Consider the following 13341-nt stretch of genomic DNA (forward strand, 5'->3'; position numbering starts at 1 on the left):
TACATTTCTCTGGAAGGCCAAGTGGGAGATGGTGTCTCAGAAGAGCCCCCTGACATAGGCTTCTTAGGAGGAGTTGATGCAGACCACCCAGAAGGAGCTGGAGGGGGCGGGGCGGGGGGGAGGAGGAGGTTTGAGGCATGAAGAGAGGAAGCACTGTCTGGAAAAGAAGAGAAAGTGGTGAAGGGACATCCAAGTTTAGTATGGTTGGGTTTGCATCCAGCCTCTTTCCTTTTAAGGTGAGGGAGAAGCCTGGTCTATGGGCTCAGAAACCTTTGGGAATTTGTTTGGGGAAAAAGAGTGAAGAAGTAAGAGGATGTTGGGGAGTGTTTTAGCTCATGACATGGTAGAAATTGGAAAGAGATTGTTGTGTTGGGTGAGGGAAGTTATGCTGGACCAAGAATATGGTTCATTGTAGTTACACTAGCTATCACACAGACCAGTATGTTAGGGACCCAGGGTATCAGTATTGTGGAGTGACTGTGAGGATACTGTAAAAGCGGCAAAGAGTCCTGTGGCACCTTATAGATTAACAGACGTATTGGAGCATAAGCTTTCGTAGGTTAGGATACTGCTATTGCTGTTGGCTATGATTGTCTTTTGTTTGCCATGAAGGGACCTCTTTCTGTGTATCGAGAAGCCAGACTTGTGACCGGGTATTGGGAGGACCCAGGAAGCGGAATCTTGAGCACCATGCAATGAACTCTCTCTGAAGGGATGGAGCACTTGTTATCGGACAAGGATAACTAGCTGTGGATGACTGCTGGTTTAATTGGACTTTTGACATCAAAAGGACTGTACTGGAGGATGTGGCAAGTCATCAGTGCTGGTGTTCTCCTTTCAAGGGAGGGGCAGAAAGGTAGGGGGGTTGTACTCTCTAGCATCAGTTCAATCTGTTTTGACCTTCCTATGCTGTGTATTTTGATATTTCTGTTGTGTTGTCGAGAATGTGTTTGTTTTTATGTTGGTTGGTGTGTTTCATAAAAGATCTTAGAGGGGCAGCTACCCAGTGAAAGTCCCCTTGTTCTTGTGTTGTGAGACAGAGAGGACAGAAGCTTCCAAGTTACCTTCTCTATTCCAGTCATTATTTTATATACTTTGATCATGTCCCTGTTATTCCTTTCTACAGAAAATAGATTGCAATATGAAGAGGCAGCAGGAGAACAAAATCATCCATTTACTTCCATGTAAGTCACATTTCTGCCCGAATTTCAAGGCAGCTTTTGGTGAATGTGTGTGGGAGCCCCAAAGTGTTGGGGGTTGCGGGGGCAAGATAAGTGACAGCTTATGTGTTAATCGTTTTGGAGACTGCTCTGCAGCAGGCTCTGCGGCTTCCTTGTTGCCCAACCTTTCGTCTTCCCACGTAGCTGGGAGGAGACGAACTTTCTGAAGTGGCCTGTGGCTGTGTGATCAGCTTATGTGAAAGTCACAAACGTATACAGTTATTGTGGCAAAAGCCACATTAGTTTTTCAAGGTTAAACCTTTGAAACATAGTTCTGCATGAACTGAAGAGAGGAGTATTTAATGGCTATTACAGTAATGCTGCACCGATTGCTGCAGAAGGCCCAAGTTCTTTTTTCAATTAAATCTTTGCTCCTTGATGGAGTCCAGTGGCTATAGGTTAAATTGCGACATGGGCTACATGGCTGTTCAAGGGAGTGAGAACGCCATAATCCCTTAAGCCCCTGCATGGGTTACTCAGACATGGGATCCAGGCACACTGGAGTAAGCAGGCATGCCCACCAGGGAGCAGGTGGATAGAGAATGGGAGGATAGTTAGCTCCAAACCACCCACCCCTCTAATCCTCCTGCCCAGTGCAACAGAGCTGATGTGAAAGAAGGGGATGCATGGAGCACGTCATAGTTTCCTACTGGTTTAGGCCAGCAAGGAGGAAGCAGGGGAGAATTGTGACCTCAAAAGGGTGTCTCCCAATCAGAATCCCTCTGCAGTGGTGCAGTGTACACACCACCCTTTGGTTGTGCCTGGAGTCACAATCTAGCCCTGTGGATATAAAGGCCTGAACTGCACTAATACAATACATTTGCATAAGCCACCTATCAAAGCGTATTTTAGACTTTAAGGACCTGTTCCATTAAAACAATTCCCCTTCTGAAGAAGACAATTTTTGCCGCTCCCAAAAAACTTCCATTTGGACTGGGTTAATTGCAAGTGGAAGTGTGGAACTGAGGCATTTAAAAATTTAACGTCTGTTAAAAAAGGAACTGTTCTCCAATATATTTCCTTAAGTTAGATAAAATAGGCTCTTTGGGCCTTATATGCCACTTATCCTGCACTCTTAACCCCACTCCCAAAAATATCAACCTGTCAAATCTGAAGCTGCTATCACAAACACCATCAAAATGGTCTGAACCTTTCAGGTCTGAACATTCACTGTCCCACCTTCGCAAAAGCTAGACTGAAATGGATGTTTGAGTTCTCAGCTTGCCTGCCTAGGATTGTCCTGCAAATCAGAACAATTGAACAGCAAGATCTCAGATCCACCAGGACACACCCATTTTCACTGTTTTCATTGTTGGTATCCATGGTCATATGGAGCGCTCATGACCACACTAAAAGATATCTCCAGTGTTGCTATTTCCTGGTTTTATGATTATGCTAAAAGCATCAAGAGAAAAGGGTTAGGTACACATTTTCACTTCTTGAGACCTGGATCTATGTGACATCCTGTAGGCCACAATTCTAATGTGTCCATTACTCTTAGTCTAGGCACTAGTGGACAGTTGTCCTCACAGTGCCATGAATATATGCTACAAATAATAATAGCCAATAGTTATTGGGTCCACTGACCTGTCTTCTGTGCTGAAGGTGCCTTCTACACAGTATCAGGAAAAATGGAGTTCTTTCCTTTGAAATATTCTTTTCCATTGTGTTTTACATGCTTGATAGAAATATGTTATGGAGGGAAGTTATTTACAAAATATTGCCCGGAAATAATAAAATGAAAGGCCTGGCCAGCATTCTAATAGTGCAACATGCGGTAGCACAAGAGATTCATATGGGCTTGCTCCCCTGCTGGTAATGGTGAGGATCAGTGTGTGGACAGTGATCTCGATGGATTTTTGCAGGCTAGTATAGAGCCTCCCTTATTGAGTTGAGAAAAAACAATGACAAGATCTGAAGGCAGCCCTGGTCACCCATCTTCATCTGGAAAGCTGGGTTGCCCAACTGAAGGGGTTTTGTAACATGTAGACACGACAATGTGAGTTGCAGATGGAGAGCCTGCAGTTGTTTTCTTGCTTTGGTGCCCTAAGGTCATAGCCCATACACGATTTTAAATAGCACTTTTAAAATTAATAAAAAGAAAAGGAGTACTTGTGGCACCTTAGAGACTAACCAATTTATTTTATTCACAGTGAGCTGTAGCTCACGAAAGCTTATGCTCAAATAAATTGGTTAGTCTCTAAGGTGCCACAAGTACTCCTTTTCTTTTTGCGAATACAGACTAACACGGCTGTTACTCTGAAACCTTTAAAATTAATGTATATCTCTGCATCCAGTGTGCAGCTGTATCTTTAATGCTTTGCATAGAGTAATGAAAGTGGAGGCTCTGTTTCTCTTTAGAGACACAATTTACAGCCACCCCAAAGGTAGCCTCAAAGGCATGGCCATCTTTCTGAAACTCACCACTGAGATCTCTCCTAGCACATGCAGAAAGCACTGCTCTGTACAGCTGAGAGGTTAAAATTGACTATGGGGAAAAAATAATGTTGACTCCAGTTAGAAGGGAGCCGCTCATTTCCCTCACGGGGGATAACTGGATATGTTGAAAAGCAAAAAAAATGAAGAAAATAATAGGGCTGGGAAAACTTTTAAGGGAAAGCTACAGTGGTTGCTATTTAAAATACAGCTAATTTACTAAGTGTTCCCCTCTGTCTGTTATGCCCGTCTCTTGTGTCTCATTGTTTGGGCAAGGAGTGTGTGTTGTGTGGTGTTTAGCACAGTTATTGAGTGATCCCTTGTTGAGGCCTTTACATATTATGACATATATACACAATGTATTTTTAAACCTCTTCATAGAAATTCTTGTCACTTTCCATATTCCCCAAAGTGTGAATGGCTCTAGTCTCCCTCATTTGGAGGTACCATTTTACTGATACTTCCTAGCAAGAAGGAGGGTCTAAGGATGTAGTCTGAGATCAAGATACAGTTCAATATACAGGAATATGTATGTGTGGCATTCAGGGTTGTTGCTATTCCCAACGACCTCCTCCTTCTCCTAGACACTAAATAGTGAGGACATGCTTTATTTTTAGAAGCACTTAATACAAAATCTGACTAATTGTTTTCCTACATCTCCCCATCACTAGGAAATCAATTTAAAAGTAGAAGAAAACAGCTCTGACATGACCTTCTACACAGGGTCATAGGTACTACATTGATTGTGGAAATATTGAGAGTCTAATACTCAAATAGCCATTCATGGACATTTTTATGGGAAAACAGAGGCAAGAGATTAAGCTACTTGCCTAAATTCACCCAGTAGGTCAGTGACAGAGCCTAGGTCTCCTGAGTCCCAGTCCTCTTCCTATGTAAGTACTTGTGTCCCTCCCTTAGGAAACTTCCAGAACTCCAGGCATTTCACAGACTCTTCTGCTTAAGGCATGGACACTTAGAAAGAAAGCCAGATACCAACTGCCAGGGAGACCTGGACCTTGTGATTAGCTGCAAATCACTGTGATTTCTTCTTGAGAATTCTGTTCTTCTGCTGTGTTTGTAACATCCCTCCTGAAGTGGCTACTAAGGATACTAATATCCAATCAGGATAGTATTTACTGTTTCCATTGTGGCAGTGCCTGAGAGCCCCAATCATCGACCAGGGCCCACCTGTGTTTGATGCTGTACAAACATAACAAAAAGATTGCCTGCCCCAGGGTGAGTACAACCTCAGGCATATTTATGGAGAGGATCCAAATAATTTGTCTGGATGTGTGTCTGTGTAAAATAGTTTAAACGAGAGTTTATCCTGGGAATTTAGAAACTAGAAGATTAAAAGAAAAACACATTCATACGATACTCAATCTGAAATTAGACATGATCTAAATTTCACAGCACTGTCTCATGAGTCTTTGCTCATTTTTTCTTCAAAACAGGAAATCTTTGAGGACTCCAAATTTCCCATCAGTATTTTAGTTTTTACCCACTGGAGAATAGGGCAGTTTTCACAAAGGAATTTTATAAAATTATAAATTAATCTTTGAAGACTGAATTTCCAGCAACGCCATGGTGATTCAAGTAGTTTATCTGATGGGCGATTCACATTTTTATTACTAAACAATTAGCACACAAATCTGGGATTTTCAAAGGGCCCTGTGGGATTTAGGCACCCAATCCCATTGAATCCCTTTGAAAATCTCAGCCTAAAGTTTTAAGTGCTAAGTGCTTCCCTGCATGCAAAGACCACCAGAATCTGAGGGTGGCAGAGCTGGGTGGCTCTCAGTGGAGCATTGAATTGATGTGGGGCTGTAGGGGTCAGAATGAGGGGGAGATCCTGTGCTCTGAGATGCAGGCATCTTTAGCAGTTGGCAGACCTGCCAAGGTCCAGTGGAGTAGAGTTTCCCTTTTGTACAGTGAACTGGAGAAAGACATAAAGAGATCCAACAGAAGGGGCTGGCTCATATTGGGCCCTGGAGTAAGAATGCACCTGCGCAATGAGGAATGACTGGGGGTTGGGGAAATGTGGGGTTGGGGAACTGGGCAGGGTGGGGAAGGGGCTGGGAGCTGGTAAAACTATCATAGCTGATCCGGGAATAACATTGCACACCTGGCAGAGAAAGCTTGAACTCACACTCAAGCATTCACTGTAGAACATGACCAGCTTTTCAAAGACCATAACATGACCCTGGCATCAGATTAAATCAGAGAGTTAGAAAAACTCAAGAAAATTCCAAAAAAGCCCCCTTAATTATGTGACCATTCAAGTTGTTAGGTGCAATTAAAGAGTAAGATGCACTATTAAACATGTCTCTTTAAAAATACATAAACCCCACAAACATTAAAATTATGCAAATAACAAGCTAAAATTAATAAAAAATACTGACACTAACCTTAGCTCCCAACTCACAAAGGAGATAATTGAGAAACATTCTCAATGACTAACACCCATCCAACCTTTTCTTTGCTTCTGTTATATAACACTGGCAATAACTACAATGTCAAAATGAACCTTATTTGCTCTTCCCATAGTTTCTCTGGGAACGGTATATAAAAACGTAATACCTTACTTTTATTTATACCAGGGTAGTAAAAACATTGGTCTTTCATAAACCCATATACAATCTGCAAAATCATGGACATTTTAACAATTCCAAGCTATCTGAATGTCATCTGTTTCTCTCTAGTAGCCATCGCAATAGTATATAAGCACATCCAAATAACAATCTTTTTCCACTGAGCAACATAATTCCAAGTGCTCTAATTAGACAAAAATCATTAGAGACAAAGCTACTGTAAGAACATAGACTAAATATTACTCATATACCAATTCACAAAGATACTTTCATTACATTATGAAAGTGCTGGTTCTGACTCCATAGTTAAGATTGGGTTCCATTTTGCATTTAAAGCAGGTATTCAACCTCTTTTTTTGTTTGGTTTTGGTTTTTGGTATGAAAAATACAGCGTATCCTTCCTAAACCTGCAGCACTTACTCTTTTTGGTTACAGAATGAATTTTCCAAGAATTTACAAGTAAATCTGTTAACTGGTTTATAAATTAAAGTGAATTGAAAACTGGGTCCTTCAACACTTTTTTACCACTGTCTGTCTTTTCTTTGTCCTGAACAATCTTAACAATGAAATAACACAGATTCGTCAAACTTTCCATATAGTTAACATACACTAAAATCTTGCATATAGGCAATACATCAAGAAATTACAATGATCTATTGATCCCTTCTGGCCATAAACTCTATGACTAATTAAGATAGATACAACAATTGTAAATAATTATATAGACTGCAGACAGGCTTGGGTCAAGAGTTCACACAAGGGCAGCCTAACTAAGAGAAGGAAAGCTCTGATCTCCACCCACCCATTTATGGGTTAAATGGAGTCTGGTGTTGGACATTGGTGACACCAGTACCTCCTGTTGGCCTCCTACAGCAACAAGGTGGGAAGAGAATGGGTATGTACTTAGTCTAACTGGGGAAAGACACTCTCACGGTGGTGCATATCAGAGACATCAGCTGAGACATTATAATTCTTATTGGTGCAAAGTAACTATATCAGTGCAAGCAGTTTTCTTCTTTATGTGGCAAGTTACCAAAGGGCAGTAGTAGATACTGGTTATGAGGAGTGGTGACACTAGCCTTATGTTTTTCTGCCAAGGACTACTGCTAATGGTGGGATGGTGTTTTAGTCCTATTTCAGATGTTCGCCTGCCTCTAGCCTGTCATGAGGAAGGGAAAGCATTGCTAGACATGTGTATTGCCAACTAATGCATGATAACCAATACATGGTTCCAAAAACAGGGTGCATTATTTGTTTATGTACTGCAATAGTGGAAACAAAAGCTGGATTGATATGATGTTGGTAATATGTAACCTATCATTTAAATCAGCCTCTGAAACAGATGACTGGCAGATAGCTAATGTGACGCTAATTTTTAAAAAAGGCTCCAGAGGCAATCCCAGCAATTACAGGACAGTAAGCCTAACTTCAGTACCGGGCAAATTAGTTGAAACTATAGTAAAGAATAGAATTATCAGACACATCGATGATCACGATTTGTTGGGGAAAAGTCAACATGTTTTTCTATGAAGGGAAATCATGCATCACTAATCTACTACAATTCTTTGAGGGAGTCAACAAGCATGTGGACAAGGATGATCCAGTGGATATAGTGTACTTATATTTTCAGAAAGTTTTTGACAAGATCCCTCACCAAAGGCTCTTAAGCAAAGTAAATTGTCATGGGATAAGAGGGAAGGTCCTCTCCTGGATCAGCAACTGGTTAAAAGATAGAGAAAAAAGGGGTAGGAATAAATGGTCAGTTTTCAGAATGGAGAGAGGTAAATAGTGTTGTCCCCCAGGGGGTCTGTACTGGGCCCAGTCCTATTCAACATATTCATAAATGATCTGAAAAAAGGAGTAAACAGTGACATGGCAAAATTTGGAGATGATACAAAACTACTCAAGATAGTTAAATCCAAAGCAGACTATGAAAAGTTACAAAGGGACCTTACAAAACTAAGTGACTGGGCAACAAAATGGAAGATGAAATTCAGTTCTTGACAAATGCAAAGTAATGCACATTGGAAAACATAATCCAACTATACATATAAAATGATGGGGTCTAAATTAGCTGTTATCACTCAAGAAAGAGATCTTGGAGTCATTGTAGATAGTTTTCTGAAAACATCCACTCAATGTGCAGCAGCAGTCAAAAAAGAGAACAGAATGTTGCAGGAGCACTGGAATAGGCGGGACCTGGGGGCCATTGCCCTCCCACTTTTTGGCAGGGGCCCCGCCCCGCCCCTCCTCTTCCTCATGAGGTCCCGCCCCCTCAGCCAGGCCGGCGTCTGGAGCCCAGCCGGGGAGCTCAGACAGTTGTGGAGCCCTACCTTGTGGACCCTCCACCTGCCCAGGATGGGGTGGGGGATTGAGAGCAGCCCCTGGCCCATGTCCCCACCCCACGGGGGCCTCCCCACCCACGGCAGGGAGGTCCGCGGTTCCCCACAGTTGCCTGATGCAGATGGGGCAAACGAAGGAGAAAGAGGAGTGTTGGTGGACTGAAGATGTGCAAGTAACAATCTGAAATAAGAAAATGGTCCAAAGAGAAAAGGCAATGAAGCCATTGAGTGTAAATGAAAACAAATTCAAAGAAGCAAAGTGAGCTTCCAAGTAGGCAGCAAAGAAGGCCAAAAACAGTGCCCTAGACAATTTGTATCCTGAGCTTGAAAATGATCCTCAGCAGGCTGGCAAAACGCTGTAGCATTACAAAAATGAGCTGAAAGGGAAGGAGGATGGTATTGTAGTGCCATTTGTAAATGGTGTTTGGAGAGACTTCTAGTAACACCCAAACAAGTGAAAGAAAGTTGGAAACGATACTTTGAGAGTATATTAAATGAGGTGAACTGTTTTAGGACAGAATTGCTAATGTGTAATGCTAATGTGATTCCTGAGCCTGATATAACAGAGGAGGAGGAGGTCAGACAAGCAGTCCAGGAAATTAAGAAGAGTTAGGCAGCAGGACCTGATGAAGTGACAGCGAACCTGGTGAAAGTCTTGGGCAAGAGACACATAAAATGGAGGAGGAGAATGGTTAAAGCTGTATAGTGAGACAAAAAAATCCCCCAAGACTGGTGCAAGTGTATCCTAGTCCCAATATATAAGAAGGATGAATTTGGAAACTATTGAACAATAAAGCTACTGTCCAATGGAATGAAGATACTGGAATGTATCCTGGATACTAGGACTAGGAGAATGGTGGAATCCCTCCTTAAACAAAAACAGTTCAGCTTTAGGAAAAGATGAGGAACCACAGATGCCAGGTTTGTAATTTGGCAAGGGATAGAGAAGTAGCTAGAGAACCAACAGGATAGTTTCTGAGCTTTTATAGGCCTAGAAAAGGCATATGATAAATAGAAGGATTCTGACACCAGTGCTAAGAAAATGTGGAGTGTATGAGGATTTAAAAACTATGGTGAATGCCTTATATGATCACCTAAAACTATGTGATTTGAATGACAAGTCCCTTTGAAGTGAAAGTACTTCAGGAAATATGTGTAGAAATTGGAGGAAGTCCTGAGGAGAGGGGAAAAAAGATTAAAGGTCTAGAAAACATAAATATGAGGAAAGATTGGAGAAAATTGGGTTTGTTTAGCCCGAGAGAGGACATAACCATCATTAAGTATGTAAAAGGTTGTTGTAAAGAGAGGTTGATAAATTGCTCCTCCTTAACTAATGTGGACAGGATAAGAAGCAATGGGCTTAAATTGCAGCAAGGGAGATTTACTTTATACATTAGGAAAAACTTCCTAACTGTCAGGGTAGTTAAGCACTGGAACAAATTACCTAGGGAGGTTGTGGAATCTCCATCTTTTGGAGGTTTTTAAAAACAATTTAGACGAGCACCTGTCAGGGATGGTCTAGATCAGGGGTTCTCAAACTTCATTGCACCATGACCCCTTTCTGACAATAAAGGGTGGGGGCCTAAAACCTGAGTCCCAACATGCAGACCTGAAACCCTCAGGCTTTGGCCTTGGGTGGTGGGGCTAGGGCTTCTGTCCTGGGCCCCAGCAAGTCCAAGCCAGCCCTGGTGACCCCATTAAAATGGGGTTGCGACCCACTTTGGGGTCCCGACCCACAGTTTGAGAACTGCTGGTCTAGATGATACTTAGTCCTGCCTCGGTGCAGGGGACTGGACTAGATGACTGATCAAGGTCCCTCCCAGTCCTACATTTCTAAGATTCTGTGATGGACTGTGTCAGCAGGGAGATACCAATGGACAATGGTGAGACGCTGTGATATGCAGATGACATAACGATAAGGGCATCCTCAAAAAAAGGCGTAGAGAAAATGGTAAACCAATGGTATGACCAGCTATGCAGGCATGGGATGAAAATTAACATGACTAAGGCTGAGGTCATATGGGTCAGCAGAGGTGCCACAGGGAAATCAGACATAGAGATCAATGGAACATAACTAAATCTGACTGACTAGTTCAAGTACCTTGGCACTGGGTTATGGAAGATAGCAAGCTTGAACATGAGATACAATCCTGATTGGGGGTGCTGGAATAATATGGAATGGTATATTAGGTGTTGTGTATGACAGGTATGTGCCACTGAGACTAAAAGGCCGACAGTATAGAACAGCGATGTGCCCATAGTGCTGTATGGCACAGAAGCATGGACGATAAAGAGACAGCAGACTCAATGCCTACAGGTGTTGGAAACGAGATGTTTTTGCACCACAACAGGAGTCACACAAAGAAACAAATTTCGAAATGAAAGTATTAGGATGGAAGTCAAAGAGGCTCATGTGGCTGACTAAATCTGGGAAGTGGGTTTGGACACATGCAGAGAATGAAGGAAGAGGACCTGTTGAAAATACCATGGTAGGAAGGAGATGCTGAAGAAGCAATGGATGGATTGCATCAAAGAAGATGATAAGCAGGCCTCGGACAGAAGAAGATGGTGGATGCTTGCATGATGACATGACCCCAGGTGATGGGATAAGGAGAAGAGGACGAATTCAAAATATCTCATGATAGCATTCTCTTTGGCTCTCTTGTTTATCATTTGTTTATGACGTTTTAAGTAATTTTTTAAAACTAAGGAAATTCCCAGAGAAAAAACTGTATTAAAATGGATTTAAAATTGAGAATATGTATCAGTAACTTAAAAAAACATTACAGGCATATTGTAATTATCCCAAAGCCAGGCATTGCAAATCCAGGAACTTCAGATTTAAGGTCAGACTTAAAAGAAATTCAAACAGAGTAAGAAATTAAAAGGCATATAAGACTCCAGACCAACTCCAAATTAGGTTCCTAAATTTGTATTTAGGCACTTAAATAAGTGAAGGTTTTCAAATGTGCTGAGTACTTAGCAGCTCCCACTGAAGTTGAGACATTTGAAAGTCATGTTATTGATTTGGGAGGCTACCTTTAGGCACCCATTTTTTTAATCTTGGCCATACTGCAAATTAGGTAACATAGTTTTTGTTTGTGTTAATAAAAGTTTCCCTTGAATGTTGCCAGTTAAGGAGGGTTGGGAAGTTTTCTGAGACTATAACACTGAAGGAAGTAAAGATTGAAATGGCTCTCAGCCAGCTGGTGCCAAAACGTTTCAAGAATCCTCTTTGGTCACTACTGCCTGTCAATCTTGTTTGGAAAGGAAGTATCCATCAGTTCCAGACTAGTGGAGTAGGGATGCAAAAGATAACTTACAAGTTAAAAGTAAAATTACTTTGTTTACTTCAAAATGTTCTGAAATGCCTTCTATTTAAATCTACAATAATTATCAGAAGATATGCTGATTAATCTATGATTTTCTCAGACTTGTGATTTTGGTGGTTGATATCATGCCCATGAAGTGTAAATTTTTTTGTCAATTGGAAATAAATTGTGTAGCTCAGAGTTACGAACACCTTGGGAATGGAGGTTGGTCATAACTCTGAAATGTTCGTAACTCTGAACAAAACTGTATGGTTCTTTCAAAAGTTTACAACCAAACATTGATTCATAGATTTATAGATACTAAGGTCAGAAGGGACCATTATGATCATCTAGTCTGACCTCCTGCACAACGCAGGCCACAGAATCTCACCCACCCACTCCTGCGAAAAACCTCTCACCTATGTCTGAGCTATTGAAGTCCTCAAATCGTGGTTTAAAGACTTCAAGGAGCAGAGAATCCTCCAGCAAGTGACCCGTGCCCTGTGCTACAGAGGAAGGTGAAAAACCTCCAGGGACTCTTCCAATCTGCCCTGGAGGAAAATTTTTTCCCGACCCCAAATATGGCGATCGGCAAAACCCTGAGCAAATGGACAAGATTCACCAGCCAGATACCCAGGAAAGAATTTTCTGTAGTAACTCAGATCCCACCCCATCTAACATCCCATCACAGGCCATTGGGCCTATTTACCATGAATATTTAAAGATCAATTAATTACCAAAAACATGTTATCCCATCATACCATCTCTTCCATAAACTTATCGAGTTTAATCTTAAAGCCAGGTAGGTCTTTTGCCCCCACTGCTTCCCTTGGAAGGCTATTCCAAAAGTTCACTCCTCTGATGGTTAGATACCTTTGTCTAATTTCAAGTCAAACTTGACTTAATACAGCTTTAAAACTTTACTATACAGAAGAAAAATGCTGCTTTTAACTATCCTAATTTAAATGGACCAAGCACAGAAACAGTTTCCTTCCCTTGTCAAATCTTTTTTTAAACTTTCCCTTATTTTTAGTAGTTTATGTTTAACACGGCACTGTACTATGTTTGCTTTTCTTTTTTTTTCCTTTTGTGTCTCGGCTGATGCCTGATTGAGTACTTCGGGTTCCAAGTGAGGTGTGTGGTTGACCAGTCAATTCATAACTCTGGTGTTTGTAACTCTGAGGTTCTACTTATGTTACAAACCAGTGGTACTCAACTCACAGGTCTTTATAGCTCTGAATGGGGTTCTGATGCCTGTGTCAATTGTTGGGCAACGTATCTGACGTTAATGTGATAGCTACTTTGGGGAGGAGAAATGCCCCCCCCCGCTCTCCTGCTGGTAATAGCTCACCTTACCTGATCACTCTCATTACAGTGTGTATGATAACACCCATTGTTTCATGTTCTCTGTGTATATAAATCTCCCACTGTATTTTCCACT

The sequence above is a fragment of the Natator depressus genome, chromosome 2, assembly GCF_965152275.1.
Source record: "Natator depressus isolate rNatDep1 chromosome 2, rNatDep2.hap1, whole genome shotgun sequence".
Taxonomy (NCBI): Eukaryota; Metazoa; Chordata; order Testudines; family Cheloniidae; genus Natator; species Natator depressus.